Raw genomic sequence first — 13,129 nt, forward strand, 5'->3', positions numbered from 1 at the left:
TACAGAGGGGATAATACTACTCGCGGGAAAATTCAAATTAAAAACGAATAATTTTTGTTATGATCTAAATAATTTATGTATGACATGAGCGCTTAAGGCATGCTCATTTGGATTTTCCAAACTTTTATTAGATTACAGATGACTCAATCGATCTGATCATGCATAGCAGAGTAGATAGAACATACCCGACGAGAGCAAAGACTAAAATAAAAGAGCAGCGCATAAAATCCGTAAACCAATATAATATTTCAAGTGTACTTTTAAAGTATGAGTCCGTAAATAATTGTCAGGGCACACATTGACTAACAATATCAGACGATAATCTTAGCACGTTAGAGAATGGAAAGTCGCGTAAATCACAATCCCGTCCAATTTCAATATACATTCATACAAATACAAATACAAATACAATAGCAGCGTATTAGAATGAAGGGAGAGTTTTATTGAGTTTACTTCAATAGTTGCCTGCGAGTCGATAATAATGTGTTCGATTATTCTTCCTGCAGCTTGTACCTCTCTCCTATTCCCTTTACTCATTCTTTCTTCCTTTCTATCGCTACATATTATATTATTACACAACAAGCACACACGATAACCCTTTACAGACTATTTATTTACAACACACACACACACACACACATACACGCAAAATAATGTAGTGCTCGATCGAACTATCTGTTGGTTAAATATTGCAACAGTGAGCTGGTCCCACTGGAATACACTCTAGCAGGTAGTCGTGTTCGCATCGGGCCCGTTAATGGAACAGTGATGGCCTTAATAGTTTCTCTAATGCCAGTCAAACCTTCTTCTTACCCCATTACATTATGTACATCTATATATTCGCGATCAAGCTCTGCCTAAACTGTTTTACGCGTTTGAATATCTATTTGCTTAATACTCATTGTCATTATTATTAAATAGCATTAAATATTATTAAACTCGTTTTCTATTGCACTAATTTCTGCACATGATTAATCGTGGATTTTAAAAATATAGCAAGCCTATAAATCACAGTTAGTCATACTTGAAGCAATAAAAATAAATAAACGTTCAGCCCCTTTTTATCTCTTACTACTAAGCCTAATTTCGGTTTAATAGTCGCTGCAAACGCACTGCAGAGAATTGAATCGATAGTTCTAGGCTTCGATATGATGTCATTTATATTTAAAGGCTGATTTCTTATCTAATAGAATTCAGTAGCCGTTTCACTGATTAATATACGTGATTTATTGCGATATCATGTCATTTGAATCAGTTGGAATTATATTAGACTTTAAGTTAGGCATTTTTAAAATAAAATTCATTATTTTTATCTGTACACTGAAAAAAAAAAAAAATTAACTTTGATGCGAGAGAAAAATTCTTGAACTAAGAAAATAATTTTGAAGAGAGTAATTTTTTAGAATCAAGACGAAAAATTTTTGAATCAAGTAAAATTTCCTTAAATCAAGAAAAATTTATTAATTCAAGAATTTTTCTACTGAAATCAAGTTCTTCAAAATTATATGCAGTCAAACCTGAGTAAGAGAGAACTGAGTAAGCGAAAAAACTCTATTAGTGAAAATAATTCTCAGGTCCCGGGCTTTGACCTCCCAAAAACCTCTATAAGTAAGAAGCAAAAACCTGTATAAGTGATAGTCGTTTTTTTCGCCCTGCACGCAGAAAAAAATTTTGTTTAGATAACCTAAGATATGTTGTGGTAACAAATGAATTTGTTAACATCCACAGATTCGGTAGAATCTGGCGCAAAGTTCCGTTCAAATCTGTTGTCAACGGAGCGCCAGACTACCGACTGTGCTTACTGTAAGCAGAACGGTATTTTGAGGTTGCAAAATTTTATTTAATTCTACGGTACTTTTTTTTCCTAAATTGTATATTATAACAGTAATTCATACTTTATTTTACTGTTATTAATTAATTATATTCACTTATAACAATTAATCTACTTGAAATTACTAAATTTAATCAGCACAAACTATAGCAACGCAAAAATTTCGATCTTGACTTTTTTTCGATGGGCAAAGTGATCTGCCACAGACTAAATAATTCGAGAATGCATAGTAATCCTTCTTTAGATGGGAAACTACAGTTAAAAAAAGATATTTTACAGCTTGCATCTACACCCGCCAGGGTGCGCTGGAATTATTTTTACATAAACTGTAGCTTCAAAAGGATAGTTTGCTATAAAAAATGCAGCCAACGCGAGATTTAAGTTGGTACCAATTGTAAATTTTTATTATAATTACAAAAAATACTAAAATCTGAACAAAAACAGTTTCACTGTAAAAAAATCGCGCCAAGTCCACGTTCATAAGACTATTAAGAAAAAAAATTTGATTTTTTCTTTATAAAAAGATATAAAATAAAAAAATTAAAAAATCCAAGTAACTGATATGATTGTTTATGATTTTCGGAAATTAAAAAAAATTTTGTTGTAAATTTAAAAATTAAAAAAAAATTTTTGGAACGTACTTGGTGTGCGTCATTGTGTATTTCAATTTTTTTAAAGTCTAGTAAATAGATTTTACGAATTTCATTAAAAGTAAAATATTTTGCAACCACGTACACTAAATACGTTACAAAATTTTTTTTTTAATTTTTTATTTTATATCTTTTTGTAAAGAAAAAAACAAATTTTTTTTCCTTAATAGTCTTATGAACGTGGACTTGGCGCGATTTTTTTACAGTGAAACTGTTTTTGTTCAGATAGAGATAAGAACTTATAAGTTAAAATAACAAAATTATTGATATGTTATAACAACAAAACAGTTTTGTTACTACAGCAAAATCTTTAAGTTGATTCGACAAAATACTTTAGTTGGTATAACAAATTTTTTTGTTGAAACAGCAAAATTATGCTATTAAAATAGCAAAGAGAATTTGTTGGAGTAACAAAGACAATTTGTTAAAGTAATTAAGAGAATATATAATTTAACAATATGCTATAATGAGCTATAGCTGATTTAGAAAATATTTTAGCAACAAATTAGTTTTGTTATTGCAACAAAGTCATTTTGTGACAGCAGCAAATTGATTTTGTGAATTAACAAATTGGTTTGTTAGTACAACTTGAAACATTTTGTTAATGTAACTAATGGATTTGTTGCTATAATTTCATTCATTTATTACCAGAACAAATTTTTCAGTCATCCCGTCTTTTGTTATTTCAACAAAATCGTTTTATGCGTGTGTACTTCTATTTTCTTCTCTGTACCTCTATAAGCGACAATTTGACAGTGGCAATGTATGACTAATTCTTTGTTTTTCATGAACTGTGTGTGTTTTTGTTTTTTTATAGTTTGAAGAACTCATAATCAACTAAATTAACTAACTTGCAATGCTTACTACAGTTGATAAATATCCCGAGTCAGAATAATGAACCTACATTAGCCTACATGAACCTACATGAGCCTACAGGACAATTTTTAATTGTTTTGATCGATATTTTTATCTTTAATTGTTTTGATTGATCAATATAACCTCGCAAAATATACTTATAGCAATATTAAATAGTACAATACAAATAAATTTAAATAGTAACTAAAAATTTATTGATAAAAAAACTTAAAAATTCAATTTATAAATTGAATAATATCGATCAAAACAATTGAAAATTATTTTGTAGGCTCATGTAGGTTCATGTAGGCTCATATAGGTTCATTATTCTGACTCGGGATTATTTGCAACGTGTTATCATTAAGTGATAAGCTTGTAAAATGCTTTTTGAAAAAATTCCAAAAAAGCAAGAAGCTTTAAAGGCTTTGGATACACTCCACAAGTTTTTTTGTATACTCATTAGTTGTAATAATAATTGAGGAACTAATTAACTAATTAACTAATATTTAAAAGTTCAAAAAACTGCTCTTTTAAAATATGAAAAAATACTCTTTTGAAAATCAGTTCCTCAATTGTAAGATTATTTGATTTCATTGTAAACTTATCACTCTAATGAATTATACTTATCTTGTTTATAACCTGATTTAAGAATATGTTTTTTTCTATGCGTTTGCCAAGAGCAAATAGTAATATGTATGAACAATCTTTTATAATCAATGGTATACGTATCTGGAACTCGTTGCTACCTGGGCTGACAACTGTAGATAATCTTCCTGAATTTCAAAATGCATCTTTTTCATTTTTTCTGGCTAATGACAATTAAAATCATTATTATATTTGTTTAATTAATTATAATTTCTGTTTCAAAGTGTCTCAAATTGTTTATAAATTTACTAACTAACTACTGTAAATTTATTAAGTAACTTTATTGTATTTAGGTAACTTTAAAACCTTGCTGTTGTTATATTATCAAACTCACAGTACTATTGTAATTGTATTTTTATACTGTATACTTATACATATATATATATAAAAAAAATGTATTGCTTATTGATGGCCTTGAGGGAGCTTCGGCTCTAAGGACAAATAAATATATATCTATCTATGCATAATCAAGTTATGGATCAAAAATTTTTCAATTTAGTCTTTTCTGTCTTTATAAAATGTAATTTTTACTGAAGTGAAGAAAATTTTTTTATAAACAAGTGCATTGTTCAAACTACACACAAAGTGGTAAATAATATTTACATATATATTCATCCAATAGTTGAAGAAATTTTTTTATTTAAAACCCGAGTAAAAACAGAATTCCGCCGCACCACCGCCGCAACACCGCTGCACGGCTTTTTAAGCGCCGCACCACCGCTGCACTACAGCCTTGACAATTTTGGTTATTTTATAAGTGCCGTATCACCGCCGCACCACCGCCGTGACAAGTAAAGAATTTATCTATTCGCCGCACTACCGCCGCACCAGCGCCGTGACAAGTAAATAAATTTCTATTCGCCGCACCACCGCTGCACCACCGCCACACCACAGCTGTGACGCGCCTGGGTAAAAATAAAATTATTAATTTTGACGAAAAAATAATAAATTTCGTTCGACCGCCGCACCACCGCTGCACCACCGCCGCACCATACCACTGTTTGATGGTATATACATTGAAATAATATATTCGTTGATCATTCAAATAGCTTAACTAAATTTTTTAAGTTAAGTATGGCTTGCAGTGTAGTTGGCAATGTTCGAGACTTCCATGCAGACGATCCAGGTTCGAATCCCATCACAGTTCAATTTTTAAAATTCATTCAGAGTATTTCAATAAGCGTACCGCTTCTGTGCAACCCGAGGACGAAATTAAAAATCTACATCAACAATACGACTAAAAAAATCAATAATTTCGCGGTGCTTTTGCCTGATTTAAAAAAATTTTTTTTTTTAATATTAGGCATTCGATTAAAAGGAGGTTGATCAATAGGTCTTACATAAAGATTTTTAGTCGCATTATTTATTAATTAATTATTGCGTGATAAATTAATTATGATACCATTTTTTGTGAAATTGTAGGTATGATTTAGCATTGGTGCGGCGGTGGTGCAGCGGTAGTGCGGCGATGCTAGGGGGAGTAAATTTTTAGCGTGCGGCGTAATAGTCCACCAAACGGCGGTCGTGCAGCGGTGGTGCGGCGGTGGTGCAGCAGTGGTGCGGCGGTCGAACGAAATTTATTATTTTTCCGTAAAAAATAATAATTTCATTTTTACTCGGGAAAACATCAATATGAACAGATTGAAGAAAAATGTTGCAGGTGACCTGTAAGGCGAAAAAATAAATATTTTCTTGGGAAGTAGTGATGCCACATTGAATATGCTATTTCATTCTTTACGATATCAATACTGAATACAATATTGAATCCACAAGAGACCGCGCTGGCTATCATGAGAAGAAATGAAAATATATATCTTATGTTCTGCTTTGAATATAAACGGTTTTATATGGATTTTATAAAATGTAAGATGAATAATATATTGATAAACATATAAGACTTGAAACAATAAATTTCATTTCATATCAGGTTTTTTTTTTTTTTTAAATAAACTGAATATTTTCACGCTTAGATAAATTAAAAATTAATTTAATATTTTAAATATTCGTGATTGCTGATAGTGACATGAATAGACAGTTAATGTGTATATTTAATTTGTTGACGTTGAAATCGTGGGCTTTCACCCGACCCTTGGCGAAATAAAGACCTTTTATTCGCAAGTTTTTCAATGCCATTGTCAATGGGCAGCTCAACATTTATGGATACATATGTAGCGTGTATAAGCTGTATGTAAGGGCCATTATCACGATTCCCTTGAAGTGAGGGTTATTGTGGTGCCTCAAGAGCTATCATTTTCTCGAATAATAGTAATCGAGGATAGAATTTAGCATTAGATATTCATAATATGTGATGATAAAAATATAAAAAATATAATAATTCGTTATTCATAGTACTGAGAATTGGAAATGTTTTTTACGAGCAAGAAAAACGCTTTGAGAGGACAAGAACAATGGAGATAAAGAAATGTATTGCAGACAAACGATATCCTGGAGAGAAATTCATTGAAATTATAATCGATTTACGTCAAAGAAGCTCATTCTACTTTAATCCAACTAAGAGGAAGATCAAAGAAAGATTTATATCCGCGTACATTGAGATATAAATTCAATTTAAATGTGCATTGTCATTTGCGATTGGAAAAAATTAAACCTTTCGAAATGATATCGCGAGATAATTTAATTTTATATGGAAAATATATTATTTAAATTTTTTTTATACGTTTTAAAATATATAGGAGCAATTAATTGAAACTACTATTATGAAAAGTGAATTGGATATAATTCCCTCAGTATTTATTGTATTTTTGTACGTAGAATAATAAATTTGTTTAGTTTATATCGATGAATCTAGTTTTAAGACTCTACTTCATTCTAAATGCTGTAAATATTTCATTTGTTGTATATTTGTCATTTGGCTGTTCGGCTGCCCAATTTTAAAACACACTAACTCCAAAATTTGTATACCTGATTTTTTCTAGCATTGCTGCATTTTTTATAACTTTTAAACCTCAATTTCAAGTATTTTTTCTTAAAAATATTTATATTCAAGTATTTTCTATTCACAAATCAAATTTTTTATCAATTTGGCGGGCAAACTTTTTTTTAATAAGAAAAATTTAAAAAAAGTTTGGAAAATCCAAAAGTGCACACCTCATAACGCTCATTCATTTTTTAAGAAAAAAGTTAATTATGTAATTGATTAAAAAAAAAAATAATTAAGTAATTTCTTACATATTTTTTATTTTTTTTTTTTTAAATATCAGCGCTCTTTTTTATTGTCATATGCGCACGCAGTCTAAAAAATCTAGCTTGATCAAGTGGCGCCATAGTTTTCACGTGACAAATAAGAAAAGTTCGTTTGGCTTTGTACGGTTGTAGTGAATTTTAATAAAAATTCAATTTAAAAAAAAAAATACGTAAACTAGGCCACTGATATGAAATACGGACCCAGTTCATCGTATTCTTAAACTAATAAAAAAAGTCCGATCTTGAAATATCAATTTGTTCGGGAGCAATCGTTGGTACATCCAAAATGGGGTGACATCCGGACGTCCACGTAAAATTTGTTTCAAAATGTTTTTTTTTTTTTTCAAAATAGCAACATGAAATGATTTTAGAAAGTAAAAGATGGTTTAATTTAAGTGTTTTTTCGGTGTACATCTACTTATATCATTGTATAAGTGTAATATGTTTGTGATAGAGGCATTTAAAGATCACAAAATTGCTTGACGTTGATGAGTCGAGTGAAAAGCACAACCTCACGCGCTTCGCGCTATGAGGCGTGCAAAAAATTTTTAAATGTTAGTTATTGTGTTTTGAAATTGGGCAGCCGGGTTGTGCCTTGGTATAAATTAATAAATCTAAATCTAATCTTATCTAATTGAAGTTAAACAGTGTAATTAAAGAAAAATTATACACGGAAAGAAAAATTTCTTGACTGGAGAACAAAATTCTTGGCTCAAGAAAATTTGTCGGGTGCCTGAAGGAAGACCGAAGTTGTGTTGGCCGAAGTAAAAATTTTTCAAGAAATTTTATTCTTGGTAGTAATTTTTTCTTAATTCAAATTATCGTAAATACTTGATACAATAAATTTTTATATTCGATCAAGATTTTTAGATACTTTAGGGAAGCAGCGCCACCTACTTCAACTGAGAAAAAAATTTTCTCTTGAATATTTGATACCCATTTTATATTATTTTAGCGAGCAATTATACATATTGAATGAAAAAAAATGATGAAATATTATTTGATCTTCCCATTTGACATGTTAATCAATAAAAATATTAATTAAAATTTACTTCTATCTTTATATTTAATTTTTTGGAGCAAGAGAGAAATTTTCTCAAGACAAGAAAATTTATTTCTATCAAGAACTAAATTTTTTGGAGGTTCGAGGCTGAATTTTCTCAAAACAACAAGATTTTCTTGACTTAAATAAATTTTCTTGGATCAAGATACGTATTGCTTAAAGCAAGAGAATTAATTTGGTTGGAATAAGTGAAATTTCTTGTCAAAAAAAAATTTTTTTTTCTCAAGAAAATAATTATAAAGAAAAATATTTTCTTGGCTCAAGTGAACCTTTTTTTCTGTGTAATATTGTAAGAAAAATAAATTTTGTTATAAATTAAAATATTTAAATTAGAAAAAAATTTAATTAAAATTATTAAAAGGACTTGTATTAAATTTTAATTAACTCTTTAAAACTTTTTGAGTAGCTGTTAGGATTGTTTTGAATTTATTTGTCAGATTAAATTAAAACGTCGTATTGGTATGAATTTTCTTAAGACATTTCAACGAGATTGAAGAAATAATAATGGACGATTTGATGAAAGGAAAATAAAATAAAATTTAAGAGTAAGAGGAAGAATATATAAGTAGTCGGAGGTCTATTTTACAGGGTGAAAATCGGGAATAAGAGCATCATTGAAAAGAGGGTAACTCGTTGGCAAGTAAAAGATGTAGATGTAAAAGAAGTCGAGGAAGGGGGAGTTGAAAGACGGGTGTGCATCACGCAAAAAGAAGCTTGGGGTTTTAAAGCAGTTAGAATAACTGTAAAGCCGAGAATGAAGAAATAGAGAAGCAACGAAGCTAACGGCTTGGAACGGTAGGGGATGTTTTTGAAGGTGGGTTTGAGTAAAATATAAGGAGCCCATATAAAGCTTCACTCAGAATTCGATTTATCTTCTTATGCTTTTATTTTCTATTCACTTTTACTTATTTGCTCGAGATGATATCATTTTATTTCTCACTGTTGTTTGCTATTGATAGCGTATACATACTATACGGTGGCGTGCGTTTCCTTTCGATTTTATTCCACCCTCTTGACTGACTCGGTTCGCATGCTTGACCTTTTTCGCTCAGATGCTTTCTGTGTGCTGTGGTATACATATATAAGCTCTACTTTGCTTTGACTGTCATTGAAATGTGCGGAAAATTTTACCGGGTCACTTTCAAAGCAACAGGTGTCTTCGTTTTCGAAATAGTCGAGGTAGAAAATAGGACAAATTACTGACTTTATTTGTTTTTCTAAATTATTATTACTGACAACTATGAATAAATAAAATTTTGTTTTATTAAATAATGAATTTTGTTGAATTGCACTGTAATTTTTTAACTATTTACGTTTTTAAAGATATAAGCTCATCCTGATGTTCCACTCATCAAGAGCTTTCATTTGAGTACCCACATGCATTTTTGATATATTTTTCATATATGCATATATATAAATATATAAAATATATGGAAAATTTATGTGGGTACTCAAATAAAAGGTCTTGATGAGTGTAACATCGGAGGAGCTTGTATCTTTAAAAATGTCAATAGTTTACAAGATACAAGGTCATTACTTAATTATGTTAAATTACACTGTACGTTCTTAAATATTGAAGTTTTTAAAAATATAAGCTCATCCCGATGTTACACTCATCAAGAGCTTTCATTTGATTACCCACATGAATTTTTATATATTTTTCACATATACATATATATATAAAATATATGAAAAATTGATGTGGGTACTTAAATAAAAGGTCTTGATGAGTGTGACATTGGAGGAGCTTGTATCTTTAAAAATGTCAATAGTTTACAAAATACAAGGTCATTACTTAATTATGTTAAATTACACTGTACGTTCTTAAATATTGAAGTTTTTAAAAATATAAGCTCATCCCGATGTTACACTCATCAAGAGCTTTCATTTGAGTACCCATATGCATTTTTATATATTTTTCATATATACATATATATAAATATATAAAATATATATAAAATTTATGTGGGTACTCAAATGAAACGTCTTGATGAGTGTAACATCGGGATGAGCTTATATCTTTAAAAATGTCAATAGTTCACAAGATACAAGGTAATTTTTTAATTATGTTAAATTGTACTGTACATTCTTAAATATTGACGTTTTTAAAGATATAAGCTCATTCCAGTGTTACACTCATCAAGAGCTTTCATTTGAGTACCCATATGCATTTTTATATATTTTTCATATATACATATACAGAGTGTCCCAGAAGTAACGGACGCCATTGTAGCATCTGATAAACAAAATAATACTGAGACGAAAAGTCCTTAGCCATTTTTTAATCAGGAGCATAGATAATTAATTATTAATTAAAATAACGTCCTTTTATGCGTTAGAGAGAGAGCACTAGTGTCAAGTCAAGTGCATTCCAACGAAGACGCTTGCACGTGTGAATGTGTAAGTAAATATGTGTGACTATGTTGGCTATAGAAACTAGTTAGTCATACAGTTAGTTGTGTCTTTGTTTGGCACATACTTTACTGGACACTGGCGCTCTCTCTCTAACAAATAAAGAGACTTTATTTTTAATTAATAATTAATTATCTATACGGTTAATTGAAAAATGGCTAAGGACTTTTCGTCTCAGAATTATTTTTTTCATCAGATGCTACAATGGCGTCCGTGACTTTTGGGACACCCTGATATATAATATATATAAATATATGAAAAATTGATGTGGGTATTCAAATGAAAGGTTTCGATGAGTGTAACATCGGGATTAGCTTATATTTTTGGAAATGTCAATATTTCACAAGATAACAAAATTTTGCTTATTCTCTTATTAATATTGATTATTACTAGTTTCAATTAATAAATTAAATTTCTACATCTAATTCTTTAATTGATATTTGAAGCTATCCATTTTTTATCTATATTACTTCCTCGCATAAATAATTCACCGTGGCATTAAAATTTGTGGCGACTGTTTTTTTATTTGTGTAAATTTCAACGTTAAATGTCTAACTCTGTATACTAAACATGTAAATAAAATGAAACTATTATTTTTTGATGAATAAATGAATTTTAATGACATAATCTGCATGTAATTGAAAGATACTACAAATCAACACACAAAAATGAATTTTTCATTAGAAATAATATTTTTTTTTAATAAAAATTCAAATTGAATCATTTATATTTTTGTTCATTTCAATACTTCAAAATTACTGAAAAAATATTTATTGCGAGTCATAAATCACAACTTCAATAGTACTTGAAGATTAAATGTAACATTTCATATTTTTAAAGACGGAAGTTGAGAAAAATATTTTATATACTTCTCAGTACAGTGGGAAAACAATTTTTAAAAATAAATCGAGTATTACTTCATTGAACTGAAAACTTTTTCCTCTAGTGCAAATAAATATTTCCAAAAAATATGAGATTTAATGGGCGAATGGAAAACAGTAAATATAATTCATTGGAGGGGTTTTTTATTATTTAGCGAAAATTTATGATGCAATAAATGAATAAATAACAGTGTAATATAAGTTATTGGGTTATAAAGCTTTTCAATTTATATGAGTACAGCAGTATTGATCCACGGGCATAGGGAGTTGATCTATCTAGTCATGTATATTAAATGAAAGTAATGACGCTATAAATGTGTAACGATCTTATAGAAAGAAAAAGAATTGTTACTAGTTATTTTTACGACAAAAAGTTGAATTTTATGTCTATTAATATTCTGTAATATGCGATTGTCTGAAATACATTCAAATATTTATGGAGGTTATAAGTAGAGTCATCTTAAGCTATAAATCAAACACTTTGATTATTTTTAAATGTACGAACATTTTTCAGACTGTAGACATAATAAAAGTACTTAAAAAGATAATTTAAATGAAAATATAATCGCAGTTGTCTATTTATAAAATTACAGGTATCGATTTCTTATATAATAATTTAATACCGGAGCAAACGTTTAAGCAGCACACAAAAATAAAATAATTGATCATAAATAAAATTATATTTGGCGTCTAGACAATCATATTATTAAAAGTTAGAATGAGTATATGTATTATTTACTTAATGGACGCAACAAACGAAAGAAAAGGTAAAAATGGACTAATAATAATAAAATTACGCGAAATATAAAACGGAAAGAAAAAAAATAATAAAATAAAAAGCTAAAGTATATTGTAGCAATGACTTAAATTAGACGAATAAAAGTTTGACACACAGAAAGGAAGGATAATAGAGTTTTCCGGACTGTAGAGTAAAATTGCATTATAAACTTTAATGCAGAACCTACCACAATCGATACTTGGCTACGAAAACCCAACTTTTCATAGCGCTATAAAAAGTTAATTTGCTGTTTTATTATTTCATAATTAGTTTTCTGTTTATTATTCTCAGAAATACACACACGCTACGTCCTTAAGTGTGTCGCGTAGCCAATTTAAAGAAATTATTTTTACCAATATTTATTTCAGCTTATTATTAATATACATTACCTATTATTAAAACAGTTAATAAATTCTTTATTAACTGTTAATAAATATTTATGAAATCCTATGATTTTAAAGAGTCATTTATTAACAGTTAATAAAGCTTATTAAATATAAAAAAATTTTTCTACACTGATAAAAAGATTTATTAACTATTAATAATTAAATTTATTTGATGACAATTGTTTAATCTCTTTTATTAAAAAGGTGATGTGACGTTTTTATTGTTGTCGCTTTTCGTTGCTATGGTAACCACTTTGGCAACGGTTACCATAGAAACCGTTACTGTAGCAACGGTTGCTATGACAACAGTTACCATAGCAACGGTTACCATAGAAACCGTTAATATAGCAACGGTAACTATGGCAACGGTTACCATAGCAACGGTTAATATGACAACTGTTACTATGGCAACGGTTAATACGAC

General features: G+C 29.2%; 1 protein-coding gene across 2 annotated transcripts in view; it reads right to left on the reverse strand.

The window, feature by feature from the left end:
• LOC123275055 (TOX high mobility group box family member 3-like) overlaps positions 1 to 13,129 on the reverse strand; it is a 398,558-nt gene that overhangs the window by 207,445 nt on the left and 177,984 nt on the right. The window lies entirely within an intron of this gene.

This window comes from Cotesia glomerata, linkage group LG1 (assembly GCF_020080835.1).
Source record: "Cotesia glomerata isolate CgM1 linkage group LG1, MPM_Cglom_v2.3, whole genome shotgun sequence".
Taxonomy (NCBI): Eukaryota; Metazoa; Arthropoda; class Insecta; order Hymenoptera; family Braconidae; genus Cotesia; species Cotesia glomerata.